Source organism: Aythya ferina (genome assembly GCF_964211825.1).
Source record: "Aythya ferina genome assembly, chromosome: 3".
Lineage (NCBI taxonomy): Eukaryota > Metazoa > Chordata > Aves > Anseriformes > Anatidae > Aythya > Aythya ferina.
Window position 1 is genome coordinate 39,517,203 of NC_140298.1, and position 24,381 is coordinate 39,541,583.

A 24,381-nucleotide genomic window follows, 5' to 3' on the forward strand; every position below is an offset into this window, starting at 1 on the left:
AAGTAAATGCTGGGTGAACTTGCAAAGATTTCAGGAGCAGGATCACTGGGTCTGTTAGGGTCAGCAAAAATAATCTGAGCCAAAAATGCAGTCCAGTTCAGTTGCATTACACTCTTGATCTTGGCTACACTTGCTTCCTTTGGCTGTATCTAGTTTCCTTGTGTCCTGTCTCCTTATGAGAGGTGAATGGCAGGCACGGTTTGGATAGTGTTGCCAGATCTAATTCCAGATTATATGAGAAACTTTGTATGTTATAGAAATGTGGGCCAAGAAATGTGGGCCAGAGAAACTAAAGGAATGGTAGCATTCCATGTGCCAATGGCAATCATTTAGTTGTTAAGAGTGGATGTATCTGTACTCTCTTCTCTGTGCCTACTTGAGGAACAAGAAGGCTGCCCAAACTACTGTAGGGCTGCCTATCAGCAAGTACTAGCTGTATGAAAATATCTTTTTCACAGAATACTTAAAAATAACAATTGCTTTTTTTTTTTTTTTTTTTTTTTTTTTTCAGTTATTGGAATGTATTTGCTACATTTATCCAAAGATGATTGTTACTGGGCTTTGAATCAACATAAAACTACAAACAATTTTATTTCGCTGAAAATGGCATTTTCTTAAGTTTCTACACCTGTTAAAATTAAGGTGGCTTATTTAGCCTTTTAACACTAGATTTTACTCTAGGATTGCTCAGTTTGCATGGATGTGTGGGGGTTTATTTGGATTATTTGCAACAGTAAGAGGTAAGTGAGGTTTTTGAGTCTATTCCGTTTTTAATTTTTATATAAGCCCCTTAAAAACCCATAGCAGCCAACTCCCATCTCGTGCTTTCCACTCAGAATATTCCTAGCATTGTATGTTCTCCATTATAAGCTGTTTATTGTGAGATCAGGCACAATCTTTACTCTTTGTGAGGTATGTAATTAGCATATCAGAATGCTAACACTGTAAAACACTGCACAGTGGTAGAAAGAGCAGTAGGAAAATTTATATAGATTTTCACTTAATATGCCTCACTAGAGGTCTTGGCAGCTTCTGTTAGCCTTTCATAGCAACAGCAGTGAGAGAGCATTTGGCTCTAGCAGTGATATGATCTCACTACGTAGGACGGAAATATGGAGTGAAGAGACAAAAAACCATGTACTAATTTTAGGTTCCATTTCAATCTTACATGTCTTTAAATTCATCTTTGCAGTGTCCTAGATTGGGTTGAATCTCTTCAATACCATCTCATTTGAACAGATCCCCTGTGAACAGCACAGCTTCTTGGTGCTTCTTTGTTTCCTGTTTGGTAGTGGAACGCTTTTATATTTACTTCGGTACTTTCCTCTTTTTGTCTTTTTGCATCAGTATCAGCCAGAGCAGAGTACTGCCTAGACCTTGCATGTTCAAGCTGCCAATGTCTAGATGGTTTGCACGGGTCCCTCTCTAGTGTTTTAATCCCTTTTTTTTTTCTTTTTTTTTTTTGTTATTTTAAATTAGGAATTCACAAATTGTACACTCCTAAAATGCTATTGATTTAAATTAATAATTCAGTCATATCCTTTTTTATCTCAAGTCACTTCCAGATGATCCACATGAAGCATTTTTTTCTGTAGCATATTTTGTTTTAGTAGTGGGTTGAAATTCTGGGTCACCTCTTTACCAGAGCCATACCCAAAGCTGATCTAGCACTTCTGTGCTGCCCTGGTAGCTCCAAGAGCTCCAAGCTGACTGATTCCCTTAGCTGGTGACTCTGGGGACTCTGCAGCTGATGCTTGCTCTGCATAGCTGTCTTTCCCCATGAACAGCAAGCTGCAGCTGCTCATAGAGCAGCCTGACAGGACCAGCCACCAAACCTAAAACTAGGGTAGCTTTGTGGCTGCTCGGATGCTCACCCAAGACTTGTGCTTCTCATAGTCTGCCTGAAGCCTAAATATATTAGAAGCCCTGCTTTAAAAAAAGGAAGCCGTGTGTGTAGCTTTGTGTGTGTGTGTATAGGGACAACCATAAATTTTTCACTGCAGCAATCCACAGGTGGTTTGGATTACTTGTGTATAATCTGAGCTCTTAGAGTTATACAAGAAATATCTCCCTCTCATTCTCTACAGCATAAGCCAAACATAAAAGGTAGATTTTCAGAAAGACTTGGGATGTTAGTCACATAAATCCCATCAAATTTTAAGGGAATTTAGGGTATTATTTGGTCTCTCTTGAAAAATTAATTCTAAGTCTGTGCAGGATTAGAGGAAACTCCCACTGTGAACAATTTTTTTCTCAATAATGCACACCTTTTCCTGAAACTCCTAGCCACTGTTACAGTGTTCAAAATATCACTTCATGCCTGAGGAGTCTGGCAGGAATCTTTTAAAGTTCCCCTCACTTCAGTAGGCTGCACACTGGTCTAATTTACAACAGCAATTCCTAATGCCCCATGAAACTGGACTTGCCTTTCATTTAATAGAATGAGAATTTATATAACTGTATTAACATTTCCTTGAGGCAAAGAATATATTAGATAAAGGCTACAGCAGTGGGTTTGCCCCTGTTTTTAAAAACCATAAATCTGCTGTTGTCTGGTATTGTTTTAATTGATATGCTATAAAATGCAAGGTTTTCTTAAAAAGTTAACATCTTCCCCGTTTGTGACAACATTTCAGACTTTCAAAATCCTGGGAGTTACAATAGTGATCTTAAGCAATATTGCCAACATTTCTTCATCCTGGGGCTCTGTTACCCCACTCAAAGAGCTATCAGATGTTGTGCCCTGCAAAGCCTGCCTTTGGGCCTCTGAGGCTGTAGATGGTCTCCTGTGCCGTTTCTTTGGGAGATGGGGCAGTTTGCAGGTAGAGTTATGTGCTGTAAAAGTCAGTTGCCAGCTATCTTTCAGCTGCAGGAACCTGTTCCAGATATTTCTTTGGTTTTCCTTGGCTGTCAGCTGCCTGCTCTCAGCCTGCAGCTCTGTCTTCATTCCCTTCAGCGCTGGGCTTGCTGCGTTCCCGTCTCTGAGAGGAAGAATCTCCTGGTGCTATTTGGCTTCCAAACTATTTACACTGAAACATCCTTGTAGAAATGGAAAGAAGCAAAGGTCACGTTAACAGCCCCGTGTTAAAGGTCAGCAATACCATGGTAACATTAGAAATCCTTCTAGCTGCCTGCAGACAAGTTGAACCCCTTCTGAATAGGAAATAACCCAAATAAACAGGGAGGTAGATAAAAAGCAGCATCTTAGCCCTGAGCCACGTGTCAAGTGGAAACCTAACTTTCGAGAGCTTGTGGGGTATTTCCTATGCCTAACTTTGAACTCTGTTGCTCAAAATACAAAACCGTAGAAAATACTCAGAGAAATAACTGCCTTGTAAATGCTCTGCCTCTCAACCTGAGGCCTTTTTTTTTTTTTTTTTTTTTTTTCTGCAAGCATGTAGTGCAGCCAAGTGTTGTTTAGTATCCTTCCTGTGCCTTAAAGTGTGATTTTTATGGGTGACGTTATGTTTATGGGTCTTTGTTCATCTTCGGCCTCATGTACCCCACTGCTGCTTCCTCTGAGGCTTTGCCGCCACACCGCAGGGTGTTAATTTCCTGTTTTGAGTCTGTCACAGACAAATTCAGGGTCTCGATTAAAACACAACACACACAGATACATGCTGCTGACAAAGGCACTAATAAAACTCTAAAGTTTAAAGGTGGCCCTGGTGTTTCCTCACCGAGCAGCATGGGGACCTTTCACCTCTCAGAGACACGCTGTTTGCAAAGGTTTCTTTTCTTTTTAATTAGGGCTCGCCTGAATGAGTTTTTTTGCAAGCTGCTCTAGCATTCTGTGTGTTGGGTTTATGGATGTATTGACTATGTAACACGCACACAGCTTGCTTGAGCTTTGGGAAAAAGAATACAAGTCAGCCTCATGAAAGTTACAGGAACTGAAAGGAAGAAAAAAGCTTAAACAGAAAACGTGTTGGTTATGGTGATGGGCCTGGTATGTATGGTCTCTGCAAGGCATGCACATGGGCATCTGTATTGCCTGACCTTCTCTCTTCATTGAGCAGACAGGGATATCTGTGGGGGTTTTAAGCCAGCTTTTCCTTGCTTTTGTAAAAATCCATCTTTCTGTGCTCACATCCAGCAGTGGATGACTAGCAAAAACCATCCCTAGGCACAAATTTGTACAGCTGTTTTTTCCCTTGTTCATGTAATGCAATTTTAAGTGTCTTAGCTCGCTTATTTTGAGACTAGCCTGTATGGTCACAGATCAAACAAGCAAAAAAGAGTTTCCTGTTATTACGTGTGTGTTTTTTTTTTTTTTTTTTTTTTTTTTTCTCCTCTTCAATTTGTTGTGGTGTTTCTTGTGCTTGTAAAAGCCTTTGCTCCTTTAATGCATGCATGTTTGCAAGAGTTGCATTTCTTCTTCACTTACATTTCTTCTAATGGAGGCCTTGCTATTCTCGTGCAGTGTTGGGATCTTTTTTCTTTCTTTCCAGTAAATTTCTCTTCCTTTTTTTTTTTTTTTTTTGTCCTAAAGAATGTTAATGCTAACTATGTTTTGAAACCTGACATTTCTTAACTAGTCATTCTGATCAGTTACTACTAGTTTGCATGTCTGCTAGAGCAACTCAGAAAGGCAAATACCTCCTCATAGTCACCTCATAATCAAGAGGGAAACTCTTGAGTTTCTGATCTTTCTGAAGAAGGGTCTCTTGCAGTATAGCTAATTAAATTTTAACTAAAACTGGGCTAATTATATCTGAGAGCAAACTTTGCAGCCTGATTTCTTGCAGTTGCAGTTGTGCTCCTCTCCTCTATAACAAAGGAAATACCAGCCATGTGCTCTTCAGAGCTGTCAGGTACGAGAGGTCATTGAAGTCCTGTGTGGATGTGAGAATCACTGTAGGCCTGATGCATGGAGAGTTCACACAGTGCAGGTACTGTGTGTCACCTTGTGCACGTTGCTTTCTGGGGTGGAGGAAGCTGGTCTCAAACTGCACGTTTCCTCTGCCTTCCTGCTGCAATGTTTCTGCAGCTTGGGTACATAGCCTTACACTGTGCCTGGTGGGCTCCTGGACACACTCTGTAAATGCTTTCTCACAGTGGAAGGAAGAAATTACAGCTGCAATTTTCTAATTCCTCTTATCTGCCCAGTCAGTTTATAGTACTTAGCTGGGGGGGCAGGAAAGGTTGTTTGAGTCACACCCTCAGTGGTGGGACGAGTGATGTGTGGTACCTCTAAAGACAGTCACCTTGCCAGACTCTGTGGAGCAAGGCTAAATGCATTATTTAAGCAAACTGTTGGAGGCTGCAGGTTTTTATGTGGGTTGGAATGAGTCTTAATCTAATCTTTGAGCTACTCGATGTTCTCCTTCATTTACTTTTTGACCACCTGTGTTTTTCTCCAAGTCCTTGCCTCTTCATCTCTGCTCAGTTTGCTTTTCTCTTTAGCATTGTCGTCTCTTCCTCCCCATTTAACTTATCTCACTCCATCTAGATAATCACCAAGGAGGAGAAAAACCACAAAGCACAAATAAAAAAAAACTCTTACAAAAGTTGAATATGCCAGTCTTCCTCGGTATTGATGGATTTTTGGTGCCCCAAATGTGATTATTCAGAGTAAAAAGTTGATATATTTGTTAGTACAGACTATGCTCTGCATAAAGGGAAGCAAAAAAAGGGAGCTAGGAACACTGTACTACTTCTCCAAGGCTCAGGGCTTAGTTGCTGAAACAAACTAAGAATTCCAGTTCTGAAAATCAACTTCCAGCTTAGAAAACCTTGGCTCACAAGTAAGTCTAAGTGCAGAAAGACCTTTGGTGCTGCTAGCTCTTCACAAAACACCACAAAAGGTAGCATAATCTGATATGTAGGCATTTCCCCTGTGTAGAGAGAGTGGGGGATGAAATGCTACTACAAACCTCAGGGCTAAGTTAGAGCATTCATAAGGCATCCTTAACTCTCCCTGAGGGTGGGTTCAGTGCATTTTAAAACTCTCTTGTCTTTACAGGAGCCCATTTCTGCTTTCAGAATGTGTCATTGTTGCTTGCTATGGCTGAGTTGACCTAAGGATTGGTAGGAGAATTAAGCTGTAAGTCTTCTGAGGCAGCAATTCTTTGTTTGACTCTGCACTATATAAACATCAATATGGGTGGTAGCTCATAAATGAGATCTAGGCACGCCTGCTATATGTATGATACAAGTGTTAGATGAATGTTCTGCATTGTTCAGTTTTTCTATTCTGAAATCGTACATTCTTCATTGGTCATGCCTTCAAGGCTTCATATATGGGGTATAGTACTTTGTAGTGATAAGTGATAAGCTTTTTTTTATTTTAAAACTGGATGTTAACATAGCAATAGCAGTCACTATATAGGTGGGATGAGCTGTGGGATGAGAAATGTGAATCATGTTTTAAATGAGTTAAGTGTGATGCATTCCATATGCAGAATTGTATATGTTTCTTTGCATTATGAGTAAGACACAGATCTCATGCAAGTCATGGGTTCTGTGTATTTAGCAAAACATCTGTGACTTCTGACCTTCCCAGGCTTGTGTGCATATGAGTGAGTGCACTGGTGTGATCACAAATTGTGGAACAAACTTCACTGAGAATAACAGAATAAATCTTGGAATGCATGAGGAAGGTGGGGGCCAGTGGTAATGTGGGGTGACACAAAAGACCAGACCAATTTCCCAAGGCATTGAGTTTTTCAGCTAGTCCAACTGAAATCTAGGCATAGTCAGGGTTTCTCAATTTTCCGAGTTATGCAGCTGATGTTAAAGTTATCCATGTGCAAGAACAATATGAAAGCAATGCATTGAGACAGTTCCAAGCAGCTTTATATTAAAATCATACCTAGCAGAAGCCATCTGCAGTGCACTCACTATTGACTAACCTGTGAAACAGACCTGTGAGTGTTTGCTGCCTGTGTGAGAGACACGGAATGAAGCAGCATTGTTAAAGTCCTCTAATTTTGCTCCCAATAGTGAGGCATTAACAAATTCCATAAGTGCCAAAGGTGTTTCTTTATTCTGAACTAAGTTTAACTGCTCTTTGCACTTGGATCCTTGCCTTGCTTGTCTCCTAGATACTCAGAGCTGCACTTTTCCTCTTGCTGTCCAAGACTGCACATTCTTTCTCTTACAGTCCTTTCCCTGTGTTACTTTTTTTTTTTTTTTTTTCCCTCTAGGTTAAAGCTCTTTAATTTTGTCCTCTTCTGTTTCTGCTCTCCTCTCACTTATTTGTAGCCCAGCCACCTCTTTTACAGCTTGTCTTTATGCTTCTATTCGTAGCACTTTACCTATTCCAGTGTGTGGTGGTCATGCTTTCCTACTAAATTCTTTCCTGATGTTGTCCTTTTTTGTTTTGCCCAGGAGCCTCCAGTATGGGTCTGTTGAAGGGAAATTGCTACCACTCCCCGGTGTGAAGCAAAACAAAACCCCCACAAAATCTGAACAAAAAAACTAAACAGAATAGCTCCCTCATATCACCTCTGCAGAGAGCTCTGCACCAAACTCCCCAGAAAAGTGCCTGCTATGGTGTTTAGACAAAAACATTGATTATTAAATGTTTCAGATCTGATCACAGCTCTGCCACAATTACATCAGGAAAGGCACAGTCTTAAGTTGCTGTGTTTGCAACAGGTTAGTTGATAGATTGTGAGACTTCTGTCATTCTGAGGTGAATGACTAGTAATAAGTCTTAAAGCTTGGCTAATGTGTAGCACAGCTGCCAGGGTTGCTCTGCCTGTATACTACAAGAATACTATTATGCTCTTATGCTCTTTCTATCCATTTGTACCTTGCAAGATGAATTTTACAAAATATTGTTTTGTAGCAGTCTAAATAGTACTGCAAGGTGCCAGAAAAGGAGATTTGGTGCCAGGAAAATCACTGAATTTACAGATCAAATCTATGGAGCTCTAGTTTTTCATGGGTTGTCTCCTTGATCACAAGCACACTGAAGAAGGGTTACGACTGCTTTTCTAGAAGCTAAAGGAAAAGAGACCCTAAAATGATTTGATTTTTTTTTTATTTGATTTTTTTTTTTTTACAACAGGGACTATGAAATTTTCTTTAATCTGGTATGATGCGAAAAAGGTTGCAACCCCCCCCAAATTCACGTGCTATGGCCCCCAGACTGGAGAAAGCTGTATAGTTGTTAAGGATACTCGATAAAGCCCAGTCAAAATTTTGCCAATATTGCTATGGCAGGAGTCACTAGATGGCAACATTACCTGTACTCTTACAAATCCATGTGTGTGAGCATTGTTCAGCCTTTTGAAGAAATGTGTCTTGTTTTGTGGATCTCTTATGCGGGAGCATGGGCAGCAGTCAGGGTGAGGCTGTTTCTCCTTCCAAATACTGTCTGAACAGGAAGATTTCTTGAATTCTGTTAACTGTGTGTTATTCTGGCTGCGAACAGGATGTCAAATAAGTATCTCTAATGGTATATCCACCAATTTGTTTGTTACTGTGCCGGAAGTAAATGGTGATTTGAGAGAGTGCATGTGTCCTACTCAGCTGTGCCTGCTGTCTGTAGGGATGCTGTAGTGGGGAGGGGATGGGAGGGAGCAGTCCACTGGAGGTGTTTCAGTAGTATGCACCTAGATCTGCCAGCAAATGTGAATTAAGACCCCTTTTAATGCTTTGCCTGGAAGCCATACAGCAAGGGCTTTACATCTGCTACCACTCAGAGAAGCTGAGTGTCTCCCTTCATTTTGGACTCTGCGGGTTTTGCATGTGGCTCCAATTTCATGTGAAGTTGTTTTTAGGTATGCAGCATACAGTTTGTGGTAATCTCACAAAAGAAATTTGTTAACGGATTCGTCAGGATTTTAATACTTCTGTGAGAAGTATGCTGAAGAGTAATGCTTGAGACCTATTTGTTAATAGTTGATTGAGAAATTGGCTAGGTAGGTAGTATGATTAATAAATGAGAGTGCTGGACTTGGCTCATTTTGACTCCATTTTCCTCCAGCAATAGCTTAACAATGTTTTAAAAATTCATATTTTAATTGACAAAACTATGGCAGATTCATGCCATGATTTTCATATCTGAAAATCACAGAACTGTTCAAGTATGCAAAGAAGTGTTGCCTTCTTTGCCTTTCTCTGCTGCAGATGTTGTTTCTATTCCTAACCGGTGCTTTGACTGAAACCTCATAGAAAAAATCTTAGGGGGACCCCAATTCAGAAAAGTCTTGATTTAGTTAATTGTTTCCTCTTAATTTACACTTGAATGCAAAATAACAACTAACAGATTCCTGAGAGTAAATGCAAAATGAACCAAAACTTCCCCTAATGAACTGTTATTAAAATAATACATTTGGGGGATTTTTTTTTTTTTTTTTAAGTGAAAACTTTAACAAATAAAAGGAAATATTTGGAATAGACTAATAGTTTTCCTTCTATCCATTCTGTTGAATGCTTCCCACTGCAATGAGAACGTTTGCAATTCTTGTTCTTGCAGGTTTGTGTTCTGCCAGGCTCCCATGTGGGACAGCTTTTCTCTCAGCTCAGTATGCAGAGTAAGTGTATGAGAGCTGGATTTTCTCTCGCCTACTTCATGAACTTCATGATTTTTTGTGAACTGATTCTTCCAGGAGAAAATTCAAAAGCCTACTATAAATAACATACATTTGAAGTGGGAAATATTTATTGTTAGGCACAGCTTCATCTTCTACATAAACAATAGAAATGCAGATTTTTTTTCCCCACCTCAGAGGTAAACAAATGCACAACCCCTTTGGAGTTCATTGCAGTTCATCCTCTTATCCTGAAACAAAAGAAACTGTTGTACAATGTGAGCTATAGAGTAATATAGATTGCATAGAGTAATATAGAAGGCACACAGCTGTGCTTCTCTCCCCTTCCAGTCCCATAACCTTCTGTGTCGGTTTGGTGTTCACTTCTTCAGGCTCCATGCACAGACATTTAGGAACAGCAATTGGCAGGATTCAAAAACATTTGCTGCTGGAAAAGATGCATCAAAGCAGAGCAACAAATGATGGAGATGCTACGTATCAGTTAGCATGTTAGCTATGCTAACATATGTTAGCATGCAAGTGGTAGCAGAGGGGAAAACTTTGCCTGATTTAATTTTTTTGGGTAACTTTGCTCAAAAATAACAGCTGATATTTAATCTTAAAAATTATACTCATTAACAACAACACTAATGTGGGTGACTTGCTCTGTACTTTATGAAGTCTGACTGTTGCTGCTGAATGCTTGTGCTGGGGACAGCTGGGCCAGCTTGCTTTGCAGAGCACCAGGATTTTTCTTGACTCTTATTTGCACTTGGCGAGGGCCCCTGGTGAGCACTGGTGCTGCTGCTCCTCATATTGAGTGAGGAAATTGAAATGTACTCGAATTAGAAACAGATGACTGGAATTTAGAGATGAGTTAAAACTGCTCTAAGCAAAGGGCAAGAGTGATATAATTAGTCTGGCTCGCAACTTGTTTGCTTATGGTACGTATTAGAGCACATTTTTATAGCTCTAAAAAGTAACAAAAGAAAACTGAAGTGGGTGTATATACAAACATAACTCTCAGATTTGAGCTTTACAGTTAACTTTTAGATCTAAAATGCTATAGCCCGATTCTCTGCTAGTCCAGGTCTTGCACAGGAATGGTTTCTCTGGAACCAGTAAGATGGTTTTGAACTAAGATGGGCTTTAAGGGATCGCAGTGAAATTGCTTCTTCTCTGCCTGCTGAAAAAATGGCTAGCCCTTATGCTTTAATAATGAGAAAAGTGAAGTAAGAAAAGTAACAATCTATTTCCTTAATTTTGAAATTGAAAGCCCTACCTAAGCTGTAGGGCTTGGATATAGCCATTTTAAAAGCTTGAGTTTGATGATGGACTTTTGCTCCTGCAGTGACCTCTTAGCTTTGTCACCAGTGCCCTTAAGGAATATTAAAATGAAAAATTCCTGAAGAAGAAAGTGGTCCCCGGTGTTTTTGGATGGATGCTTTGTCTGTTGCTCACTGTGCTCTGGGAACATGGTGCTGCTGACCTCTACCATGCTGAAGTGCTGGTAGATGCAACACTGAATGATTCAGAGAGCCTTGGTTATCAGAAGGCATTTAGCAACTGAAAACAAAAGTGAAAAAAATCCAGTGACAGGTTAGTTCAAACAGTAAAGCCATCCCCTTCTCACCATGGGATGGTGGGTTGGAGCTAGGTGATCTTTAAGGTCCCTTCCAACCCAAACCATCCTGTGATTCTGTGATTCAGATAAGAGGTTTTGTACACAGTGCTTGGTTTTTGCCTTGTCCTCCAGGGTCCTTAGCTGTTAGCTGAGATGGTTTCTGACCCAGTGTTTTAAATATTTTCAGTGTGAATGGGTACACTAAGGATTCTGATCAAATGAACACAACTCTGCAGACAATTCCTGCTACACCTGCAGGAGATGGAGAATAATTTGTGCTGAAGTATAGCAGGACAGAGCTGTTTTATTGCTTCAGACAGCAAAATGTTCAGTGTGTTCAGACTCCTTGGTTCAGCAAAACCTAAGAAGAAAGGGCAATGGAAGTGCAACAACCTGCATTTAGCATGTTCCCCAAAAGCCTCATCTTGTTTGGCTAAGGTCAGTTACGGAGAGAATGCTGACCTCGAAAGTACTTGTGGTGGAAGAGGAGATGCAGGTTATTATCGTACATGTATATTGTTTATTTTAAGACATGGATAACAGTAAGTAGGAAAATGGCTCCAGAATTTCAATTTTTGTTCTGTAGGGACAATTTTGCCATATAAACCATGAGGGGCTGCTGCCTCTTAGAACTTTTTTCTTATATATGTAAAACATCAAGATGTGATCAAAATAGGTCAGGGAAAAAATGTTTAAAATACTTTGTAAAATCAAACTTTCTTTGCTTTCCAGGACTACAAAGAGAGCTTATTTAGTAGTTGTCTTTTAATTTGTTTTAAAATAAAAGCAGGCATTTTTGAAGCTTTAAAATTACCAAAAATAGCTGTCTATTACTGGACTGTTTTGCAGCTATTTTTCTTGAACTTGTTTTGGTAAATCATGAGAATTTTTGACATAATGGAAAAGTTTGAAGTTACCAATGTTTATGAAAAGCTTTGCCTTCTGAAGAACAAGCTCATAAGAAATACCGTAGTGCAAAACGGAACAAGTTAATGACGATACTCTGTCTTGTCTTATTTCCTGAATTGAGCAAATAGTTGCATGCTGTAAGATGTGAAGTTATTGGAAGACTTCTGGTTTGAAAAAAACAAATATGCAAAACTCAGATGGAAACTTGAGTGTCATTTTAGGACTGGCTCACTTTTTGTTGTACAGTGATCTTCACAGATCTTCATTTAAAGCTCCAAGATGTTACAGCATAAAGAATTGTTGGAGCTAGTACTGAAAAACTATTAATTTGAAGTATTTCTTTGAGAAATGATTTTTTCTTGAATTTGTTCTATTTCATAGGAACATAGAAACGCATGTCAGCCCATCAGTGTTCCAGAGGCATTTAGATAATGCCCTTGATAATATGCTTTAACTTTTGTTTAGCCCTGAAGTAGTCAGGCAGCTGGGGCTAAATGATCCTTGAAGGTCCCTTCCAAGTGAACTATTCTATTATAAATCCTTTTTTTTTTTTTTTTTCCCCCACTGGGAAAAACTTGTTTCTTACCATCCTTTGAAATGTCTTTATTATTTAGTAGTGTGCTTTATTTTTAAGGTTATGAATTAACTTTTTTTTTTTTTTTTTTTTTTTTTTTTCAAATCTTTCTAGAACAATTATACAGTTAAGTCTCTTGTTTGGAATCTGTTGTTTGTTTCTGCCCTTGCAAAATATTTTATTTTTTTTTTCTGATCAAGCTTCTGCATAGCAAAGGAATAAAAGGTCTTCTAGTCTGCATCTTCAAATGTCTCTGTACTAAGAAGGGTGTGTGTCTATTTGGTGTGTGTGTGTGTGGGGGAGAAGAGTTGTTTCTGCCCTTGAAGTTATAGGGGTTTTTGGTAATTTATGGCAGGATGGCTTTATGGGCTACTGCACAATGTGACTGGCTGCAGCTACCCATGAGCATCTGGGCTACCTGCATATCTCTGATGAGTAATGAGGAGTCAGTGTTGCAGCTTCTCTGGGAGGGAGAGGGGAGAGTGATTGAGAAAGAGTGGTGGGAAAGTGGGGATCAGAATCTGGTCTTGATATATGGTTTGGCTGTCTGGCTGTCACTGAGGTCACTGACAGAAAACCTTCATTTGAATACCTGGAAGTCAAGCAGCCACATTATTTGAAAAAGGCCTTACTGTGTTTCTGAAGCTTTCAGCAATATCAGAACCCTTAAGTTTGCTTTAAGAAGTGGCTTTCATCTGAATCCAGGTGGAATTCCTGTAGTATCCCCACCTGCACAAAATCAACAAATGTACCGAGCCTTTTAAAAATATTTCTGCTTGGGCAGGGGGGACAGAGGTGATAAGTTAAAGCTTGTTGCTGCTGACACAGTGTGCAGTCTCAATATTCATCTGCCCAGGGAAAAGACATTTGGCTGGGTGTATTGCAATGCTGCTTGGTGGGATCGCTTGCTTGTCCCCTCTGCCTTTCTTCCCGTTTCCTACCCCATTCAGTTGCAGGAGCTGCCAGGTTATCCTGATCCTAATATAGCTGGGACTGTTGATGGGAGAGCATCACTGTACTGCCTGATTTTGTTCTCTGCCTGGACTGCCTGGCAGCTTTCATGGCCTGACACAGCTAAAATTGCCCTACCCTTTATTAGGGAAATGCTGGAAGCATCATCAGCTTTAGGAGAGATTTTAAGTGTCTGTTGTGCTGATAAAATTGTGTGAAGGAACCTTAAAAATGCACAAGATCTGTATGCGTGGCTATTAAGATTGTTCCAAGTAATCACAAATGTTTGACATGCAGGAACTGCCAGTTTTTGAAGTGCTGTTTTGTTGTTGTAAAATTATAATAAGAAATGACTGTCTCCATAACCTTCTCTATAATTGAAAGTACAATTAACAAAAAGAAATATCAGATTTTCCAGTTTGCAATGAAGCATCTGCAAAAATACTCTGGAGGACGTGATGATAACCACAGTCTGCAGCTGTTGTGTTATTGAGGGCTGATCTCAGATCTGCGGTCAGTGCTGATTTCAATTTTTGTACTTCATGTAGGAATTCAACTTTTACTTGTGAAGTGTTATTCCAAAACTTTGCATCCGCTCTTTGAATATGGAATGAATTTGTGAGTCTAGAAATAAGTGTTATAAGTCATATACTAAACAATTCTTAATTAAAAATTTCATCACTATGCCACTGCTTTTTTTGTCCACAGGATCTCCAAAACAGAACATAATTTCAAATAATATTTCACCATGGTTTAAAACATATTTAATACTCGGGGCAGGATGTGCTTGGAGAAACATTTTTTTGAAACAGTAGTGACTTCTTACCATTACTTATCAGACTGGAACATGGTGGCAGGGTGCTTTCCACCTGAGAAATTACTCTTCAGTTTTTCATAAGTATTTCTGTAATGATGGAGCTCAGACTTAAGGATCCCAGAACAAAGACAGCTTTAACTCAACCTTGTACAATTAAGCGTCTGGGTTTGTAGCATTACTAATGATGATTACAGTGTTACAATTGATCACGGGAAGGCACCCAACAATCATTTGGCTCCTTTTGAGAATCTCAATCCTCATGCATAGCTTTCCACTAGGAAACATCTGTTCCTGAGTGGTCTGACTTTGAACCTCAGCTTCCTATCACATCCGATGCAAAGATGTCTCCTGCTGGTGCTTATTAGAGAGGGAGGAAAAAAAACCTATGGTTGGTTAATAATGCCATGCTTTGGGGATTTCACTTGTCATCTATGGGGTCATGAAAAGGAAAACTTACCCGTGATAAGTTATAATGATTCGTTTTTTTGGGTCCTCTGGTCTTTCTCTGAAGTACAGGAGACTAACCACAGTAAAAGATGGGATTTAGGCAGGCTACATTCTTTCTTTGAGTGGCATTGCATTTTCAGGGGTCTGGTTCATGTTTTCTTGCAGATGTGTTTGGGTCTAAGGCTGTCAGCTTCTGGGTCAAATCTCTATTGATTGTCAGGGTCTATTGGATTTTTTGTGTTCTGTGCAGATGCACTGGACTTAATTCTTTGAATAGGTAGAATGCTAGTCCTATTCAAACTGAGGTAAATTAGGTGTATGGTTGCAATTCAAATATGAAAACTTAATCCATAGTTTCTAATCTGATGTTGCAAATCAATTAAATGCTTTGCTACAGCATGTGTATACTGGCGTCCCCTAAGTCTGACTAATTCTTATTTTTCTGCAAATATGTTGTGAAAAATACCTTGCTGGCAATCCTAATTTCTCTGGTAATATTGCCCCAATCCTCTAAGATGTTTCTCTTAACATAGTCCGAAAAGACCATGAGTTGTATGAAAAATAGTGATCAAAATTTTTCAGTGCTCTTGGTGTGTGTGTGTGGTATTTGTGTGGCAGTGGAGGATGGACAGCTTTCCCAGAAGAAATGAAGAAATGATGCTATGATTTTATGGAACTGTCAGCTACAATGTAATAGAATTTCCAAAATATAGATTCTGATCATATAAACCAGGAAGTGAAATTCTACTGCAAAGATGATAATGTAGCAGTTCAGAGGAACTGAGAGAAAGCAAAAAGCTAGACTTCATGTTTTTGAGTCTTTTTATACTTCTGTTCCTCTACAAAAAAAGCTTTCCTGTTGGAATTCTAATAAATGTTATACTCTCAGGTTATACTTGCATGTCTGGCAGATCAGCATCTATTTGAATTTGACCTCTGATCTGGAAGGGGTCTTCAGTATAAAAGCTAAATGGAGTCTAGAATCAGGTAAGCTCAAGTTAAATGGAAAATATAATGATGCTTGTGGATAAAGTCTGTTCAGTCACTGCAATGCATCGGTAGTTAAATGCCCTGTTAGAGCAAACTCATTCTATTACTGCTTTATTTGTATGGGTGTATTTGAAAGTGATTTTGAAAGAAATAAAACTGCAGAGTTCAGTTAAATTTCTAGCATAGACTCTGATGCATAACATGTGAAGATTGAAAGAAAAAATGGGTTCTTTGAACCCTGTGATTAGAAGTAGAGTCCTTGGTGTCTTCTGTTTAAAGAATAGCTTCTCCTCTAATATATCATTGCTTCATCAAGACTTGAGAAGATGAGTATACAATGTTGGAGGAATGTAGCATGAGAAAACAAGATTATGAATTGTTTGCATTGTAGAGCTACAATGATTCCACTAAATGGAGTGGAATAAAGGAGACCTGGAGCAGAAGAGGACCAGAGAAGAAAGACCTGAAATCAGAGTGCAAAACCTTTATGGTATCAAATGTAGACAGACTGCAGAAAAACAAAACCTACAGAAGTAGTTTCTTTCATTTTTCCTGAACGATGCACATCAGTACCTTTTCTCCAGTTTGTGTACTGTGTTCACACCTCTGGGTGTTTGTGCTCCTACTACCTGCAAATGGAAGTGGTTGATAAGGGCTATATGAGAATGTGCACGTAGCAAGTAGCTGGGCCAGATTCACTTGGTCCATTGTATTCATTCAAAGCTCAGTGTAAAAATTCCATCTGTGTGTAATTGTTACTTGATTTCCCAATTTCTCTCTTTCTGGGGAGGGGTGGGAGGGTTAAACAGATTAGGTTACTTATACCCCCACCCTGTTATCTGGGCACATTTAACCTGGGCGTCACTGCAAGTATCTGAAGTGAGCAGTGATTGGGCTTGCTGCACTGGAAGCAATTGCTAATATCCAGTTTCCTTTTAACACTTCAGAGATCTTCAGAGATTAATGGATAATACAAGCCTGCTTGTTCTTGTACAACAATCAATGCTCTTTAAATTCTATGTAGTATTGCACCAGGAAGGCAGAAAGAAGGAAAATCACTATTTACTTCTTTAGTCAGTGATAATATTTTTGTTGATAATATTCTTTATAAGCTCAGTGATCAATCTTTGCGTACTACTTTATTACACCTCATTCTAGATTCTTCCGTGCCTGTGCATGTCTCGGCTGCACTGCACCCCTTGCAGGCACATGGTCTGCAGAGGACTGTGTAAAGGGTAAAATAGAAGTTAGCACTGTAGTTGTAATCTCTAGGAGCTTTTCTCTAACCACTTATTAAAGAAAAGGCACTGTCCCTTGATTACTAAGCATAGTAAATATGAGTGTCTAATGAATGGCTTTATTTCTGGAGATGTGAAGAATCTGCAAGACTGATTCAAGGTTTTTATGTAGTTAGAATTGTGGATTTTAATGTAGTTAGTGTTGACTCACCTATGTTTTTTCTGAAGTCTGAGACATTTGCGGTGACTTGGAATCAATAATTTGTGTTTCATATCCCTTCCTAAGAATTTGGTTCTACCATCGGTGTGATGTCTATATTCTAGTATCTCATGGATCACTATTGGTGCTCGAAGAGTAAGCCAGGAGTATTAAATCTATTGCAAAATGGTGGATTCTACCCCCAGATATTTTTGTTTTGAAAATCACTTCTCTTAGTCCTCTAACATCCAGACTGAGCAATTGTGAACAGCAGAGTTACTAGTTGATGTATGAGTTATTTAAGCTGATAAATTATGCAGCATAGCTGGGTAATTTTTTTTCCAAGGTAAATTCTTAGTCACATATACTTTTTTCTCCTAGTGTAGTTCTCTGCTTTGCACACAAAGGTGTGCTGTACCAATTTGCTTGAGACCTTATTGTGAAATAGAGAAAAACAAAGATTGTGTCTCTTTTGTTCTTGTTGAGCATGCTAGTCCTAAGCAGCTAAACATCCTTTTCTTGATCATAGGAGGTCAAATCCTGGAGCAGGCCTTGCCTAAGGAAGAAAAGTAATCTTAAGTCATTGAGCTGAACCTTGGATTTTGTGAGAAAAGTTTCTTGTTTTGGTTCATAAGATTGCTGAAATCAAAAAGAGTTTTGGTACAGTATAGGGCTGAATAACAGCTTTGAGATTTGGTCCATATGAATTTCCTGTTTAATGAGTGCTGGACTTGGCCACAAACTTCGTTACATACAGCACACACAAGACCAGATTTGTGTTCTGTCTTACAAAGCTGAGGGAACTGGAGATAGTCCTGGACTTTAGTGGATCGGCAGAAGCTCTGACAGGTGATGGATACTGATGTGTATCCATAGGTCATGAGTTCCCACAATAACTAACGCACAATATTGCAGCTTTACTAGGATAGCTGGGGCTTAAGTATAATTCTTGGTTTAAAAAGCTTTCCCCTGTTGACTTATTTCTGATATACATAATTTTGAAGATGTGGAGCAGCAAAACGTGATTTAAAATGTCAATTTGGAAATGACTCTGCAAGCTTTGTGGCTTTTTGAAATACAGTAAAAAGAGCACCTGACTGCAGTATAATTTTTACACCAATAAAACAGGTTGAGTAACTATTCTTGAAACAAGGCTTTGATCCAATTACAAAAGTTACCCTAGACATTTAAAACTGCAACTGGCATAGCCCTTAGTCCAATAAACATTTAAATCTACAAAGAATAAGCCTAGGAGAAACCATCACCCAAGCAGATGCTTTGGCCAAAGGCTCAGCATGCAGAGGGATTTGGCAGGACTGGAAGAACCTGTCTCATGCTTCTTGCAAATGCCCAAATGCAGAAACTCACAACCTTTCCACTCTACTTGGAGGTATTGGGTGAATAAAGCTCCAACAATATATACAGGATGCATGCTGTTCCACACCTGCATGGCTTATTCTAGGACAGGGCAACTGTTTCTATGGGGTTATCCCAGGCTGATTGGTGGTGGATGGGTAGTGGTTAGGGTGAACAGTCTCTCCGTAACTTAGTCTCATTCACATTTTTAGTACTAGTGGCTTTCTTTCAAAAGGCTTTGTGTCTGCCTTATTATTTCTCCTATGTGTTTATGGGAATATTAATGGTCTGAAGTAATATCTGACAAAAGCCAGTGCCTGTGCATGTACACACATTCACTGTCTTCTTACAGATGTGTCTCTATCACCAGAGGAAATTAGATTAATGTTACTTTGTTCCTTTTTGGAAAAATTGTACCAATGTTTCCTACCTCACTGCACTTGTTAGACTTATGGTGCCTGCTGGTGGTGTGAGCAGACATTTGAGTCATACAAAAGTAAAACATTAGGAACTGGTCTGACATGTAGGATTATGCTACTTTCAGGGTTGCTGGAGACCTTTTCAGTTTAAAACTTGGGAAATGAGCATTCTAGATCTCCTTACAAGTTGTTTGATCACCTGCATGAAATATAGATAACAATCAGGTCATAGTAACAGCCCAGGAGAACACCTGGAACGTATTTAGTCCCAGATCTTCTCTCATTTCTTACTTTCACGTGTTTGCACTGTTTGCTCTCCTTTGGGCTGTTGGAGCCATATGAAGGTGCTGAAGCTACCAATGGAAAACCCAATCCATCCCTGCTGACTAGAATTAAGATATCTTGTCTAAATATTTTAGATGGTTCTGTCTGGTATCCTTGCTCCCCTGTAAGTGTTTTAAAAGTTTTGATCATGTTTTCCACTGCTAATCCTTTATACTAGGATGAAGATAGCTCCATCTTTGGACAGCAGTAATAGTACGGTCAGCTCGGGTCTGTCATAAAAGGCAGGTGTAGTTTCCTACTAGCTGGAGGTGTTCCAGGGCTGTGAATTGAATTTACATAGCATCTTCCTCCGTCCACCTTCTTTGCAGCATTTCCTCTTATCTAACTTTGGTGATTTCCTGCCTCACTTTGTCTGAATTGCCATCTTTGACACTTTTTCTGATGTGCTCTACGGCATGTTGGAAGCTAACAATAAAAAAAAGGAACAATATTGGGTAAACTGAGACTAAAAGATGGTGGCTGAAAAGTCTGCTGCTACTGCATATTTTGCTCAAGCAGTGATATATGTATAGAAAGGGACCTTTTAGTAGGTGTTGGCTTTATCACCACTTAAAGGATCAGGTAATGACAGGACAAATAGGGCCTCAGGCTAAACTGTCTGAATGTAAAGTATGGATTATGAGGTGCTTCAGAGGAGCTGTACTAACTTCGCTGAGAAGGGTCCCTTCTTCCTCATATGGGCACATTACGGGTTTGATTATGAATAACGAAATAACAGCACTGCTATAAATGTAGTGTACCACACAGGACTCTCTCATGTGTTCCATAAGCAAAAATTATTGAAAGCAGGTGCATAGTGTAAAAAAAAAAAATAATAAATAAAAAATTATTTTATATTGTGGGAGAACAGGGGAGAATGCAAATGTTGTCTCCTTGACCTTTTTTGCACCTTCAGGTGATTTTTGTAGGTAGAAAGTAATATTGACTCAGGCTTCCTTGCTCCTGTACTGGTCATCAAATATATAGGATGTACTGAAAGCATAAGAAGGAAGAAACTGGGTCAGTTCTCGCATTTTATTATGGTTGAGAAAAGTAAAAGAAATCAATGAGGAAAAGAGAATTAAAGGAAATGAGGAACAAATAGAAAACTGCAGAGAGCTTAAAGGATAAATGGCAATGGAAAAGAGGGTAATATTAGAGATGGATATAATGAATGGATGAGAAGATCCACATTATTTTATACACCATTTACAGTAAATGAAGGGATTTGTTAAGCACTGCACACTCTGTGGGTATATGCTAGTAGGTACTCTTGTCTCTTCCCTATCCCCTCACAGGAGAAAAGTAGTCAAATACAGATTTCTGGCAAAATCTTCAGTATGACTCTGAATAGAATATTTGCTTTTGTTCTCTTTTCCTGTCTGAATTTTAGCGATGTGAGACCTCTCTGCTGTGAATGTCAGACATGGGTAGCTGAGTCATACTGAATAAAAGGGAAGTGTTAGAGTGCCCTGCCATTGTTAGAGTGCCCTCATCACAGCTGTTTTTGTTACCCATGTGAGGTCTTTCCTTCTTTGCACTACTATTCCTGTCTAGGTCTGCACACTTAATTATCTTGAAAGTTGGTCCCATTGTGTAAACCACTTTAAACATTCATGGTCCAGAAAACTACAGGTAGACCAAAAGTTTAGATGCAGATCCTAAAAGGTGTACTCAATGTCCTACTTGTATAAATTTCACTGGGGGGTCAGAGCCCTGTTGTGGAAAAGCAGCATCAGTAAATATTGAGTTGGCATTATACTATACCTGAATAATCCTGAGAAGCTGAGGGCAGAGCTAAATGAGTTCTGCCTCTTTCCTGCCCCCTTGCGGAGTCTTAGGTCTTGGGGACCAATGACCATCACTTTAGGATCCAGAGAGGAAGTGAGTGAGGTGCAGAGGTAGATCCCCCTCCCACTACTGCACGCAAGTCCCACAGTGAGTTCTTGTTGCCATTAATTCTGGAGGGACTTGTCTGAACTTATAGCTGTGTCCCTAGGAAAGGACTATTAATGATAGAGCATACAATAGGGTGAGCTATTTATGCTGTATGCACAATGTTTAAAGAAACAAAACCTTGTTTTTCTGTTTGATGCCAGTGCATGCTGGGAGGAGTTGAGGAAGACCACCAATAGGCAATACTAACCCAAAAGTTATTTGTACTTGTGTGCAGTTTGCCATGTAACAGTGCCTGTAAAATATTGGGTAGGCAGAACAACTGCTCCCTTGAGAGAAATGAAGAGGATGATGGAGATGAGTCATGTTATTGCTACACAATACTATTCAGTTTGTTTCCTTCAAACTGATAAGTAGAGATTTGGTCTGAAACACAAAAAGTGCTGTGAAAAATTAAGATGAGATGTTGCATAAATGTAAGAAAAGAATGATTATAATATTTTTAACCTAGCAATTTTATCTTCCCTTTGGGTGCTGTGCAACAAAGGGTAATGAATATAACTGACTCAATCTTTAAAACAATTTTTTTGTTCATGCTTTGTAAGCCATTTAATTCCCCTCCCACCCACCTGCCTTTTTGAAAGACTTCAAGGGTGCAATGATGTAAAATTAGCTGCTGAATCTTTGGAAGGAAGCTCCAGGAAACAGATGATATGCTTTCAGGCTAGACTTTCAAAACACTTCGCCAGCAGATCAGATTTATTCTGTACTGGATATTCAAAAGGGAAATAGTAAATTATGTTGCTGTGTCCCTTGGCTGAGGAACAAACTATTTTGAATTGAATGCATTATGCTGGAGTGGGGAATGCAGTATTTCTCTGGGGTGGGCTATGGCTGAAGTCATTCACTTTGTCCTAGATTTTGGAATGAGCATCCAGAGAGATGATTTCACGTAGCTTTATAATGACATTTGGAAGAAGCTCCTTCAGGAACGCTAAAAATATCCTGCTCTTTATCCTCTTTTTTCCTGTTCTGAAGCGGTCAGATTGCTTGACAAGGAAGAATTTTTCTGGGGAAAAAGTTGGAGGTTTATAGCCTTGAATCTATATTAGGGATACAGGAAATTGCTGCCAAGAAGAATTTTTACACCTTCAGCTGAAATGCTATCTTCAGTTCTGTATTCAGAGCAGCCTTTGTTCTTTCCTCAAGTAGGTATGCTAAGGACAAGGTCTCATGTTTTTCCATGCATTAGTAACAGCTGTACTCATTTGCGATGTCTCTTCCTTCCATGTAACATGACAGTGGATATACTGAATCATTGCATCATTATCAGGAAGGGGTAGCAGTTCTGCATACTACTTCTGCCCTTACACCTCTAAACACAAGTACAGACGTATATAATTACAAATCTAACCACTGATTCTGGGCAGATTTCAGAGTTCATATGGGAAGAAAGTATTTATTCCTCCTTTGAGGTAACAGACGGTGTGTGAACACTAACATGTAGATCACCATGGATCCACTTAGCCTGCTCTCCTGTGCACGTACTGTAAGTGAACATAAAATTCTATGTAAGGGATATGTATACATTGAGGTATACTGACCTAAAGGAATAGTTAGTCTGATTTGAAGTAAAAGTAAGCAAGACAATTTCCAAAATGTTGGAGGCCTATGTTTTCATCCTCTTAGCATGTAAATTCATGTCCACTCTGATTTTGATTTTAAAAATGTCACAACTGTTTAATATTTACAATTTTTCTGTCTGTGCTTTGACTCACATAGAAATAGCAACCAGTTTTTCTTTGATATGAATCCTTGAATAAATTCTTGTGACTCCATTTCTTGATTTTTCTGCTGTCTGGAAACAGATTAATGGGTTATGAAGACAGAGGACTGCTGGAATCACCTAATCAGATCTCTTATGTAAGACTTCCTTGAATTATTTCTGTTTGAAACTAGAGGAAGTCTTTCAAAATACAATAAAGGCAAAAATCTTCCAATCAATTTTAAGTAGAGATTTCCTTTAAAAAAAAAAAAAAAAGTTGTTTTGAATTTTTGCGTTTTAGAGAGTTATTCAGTCCATAATGTTTTTAAGGTGGTTCTGATCATATTTTAAAATAACCTTGCTAATATGGTTGATTGGTGAGCAATAGGATTAGGAGCACCAATGTTTGCTATTTGAGACCTTTCAACACCTTTTGCTCTTCTGTCCTCCCTAGATACCGCTAGATACCCCAGCTAAACAAGGGACTACAGTGCCATGGTAGTTTGGAAGGGTGTATGTATTGACTGCCCAGATGACAGGTGAAACTGCTGCTGCTGTGGGTTTCTTCATGACTTTTCTTGAGTGGAGGTCAGTAAAACCTTAGACCAACTTCCTCCTTGTCCCCCTACAACCCTCCCACCCCCCCCCCCCAGCTTGATCTTGGAGGTTTCTGTCCAGCTTTCAGACTTGAAATTGACCAGTCAATTCAAAGCTGGCAGGGAAGGGACACACACAGGGGAATGGACAGATTGGTGATGGTCATGTCTAAGCCTCATTTCCTACAATGTCTGTCTAACAGCTGGTGAAGTCCTAAAAGCCAGAAGTGTGAAAGACTTATTAGTTTTAATTATGTCTTTGACTTGACCCCACAGATTCAGATGTTCCCTAACTTTACGTTTCATTGGAGGTGTAAGCTTTGCGGCTGGCTCCAGTTCACGGAAGATGTGAGCATGATGAGCTTTGGGACATTTATGTATGGACTTTGTACATTAAGAGTTCTTTAATTGCATTGTTCATGTCATTTTCTGCCAATGCAGGATGACTTTTCCTCTGCATTTTTAACGGCAAGTGGAATATTGTATCTTCATAAATTTGTTTTCAAAGCCAAATGTGTTGTATTATTTCATTTCTCAAATCTAACAAATTGAGAATTCAGTACCACACGGTCATGGTAGACACAGAATTTCACAGACATTAAGATGTTTTATGGCTTTTAGATTTGCTGAGAACTATAATTGTAAGAGGCACCAGACATGGAGCATGCTGCTATGTTGCTGGAGAAATTATTCCTCCACGTCATGGGTGAAGTGAAGTGATGAAGCAACAGAGTTAAAGGAGTCAACAAGCATGCTGCCCATTGGCAATTACTTTTGGACTGAGGCTATAA

The 24,381-nt window shown here is 39.3% G+C and overlaps 1 long non-coding RNA gene across 1 annotated transcript in view; it reads left to right on the forward strand.

Moving 5' to 3' along the window:
• The window catches only part of LOC311433483, a 38,465-nt gene extending 14,362 nt beyond the window's left edge, over nt 1-24,103 (forward strand). Inside the window, exons 3-4 of the long non-coding RNA XR_014690775.1 lie at nt 23,449-23,582; nt 23,867-24,103. This is a non-coding gene — a long non-coding RNA (uncharacterized lncRNA). The remainder of the gene's footprint in view (nt 1-23,448; nt 23,583-23,866) is intronic.
• Nucleotides 24,104-24,381: the final 278 nt, after the last annotated feature.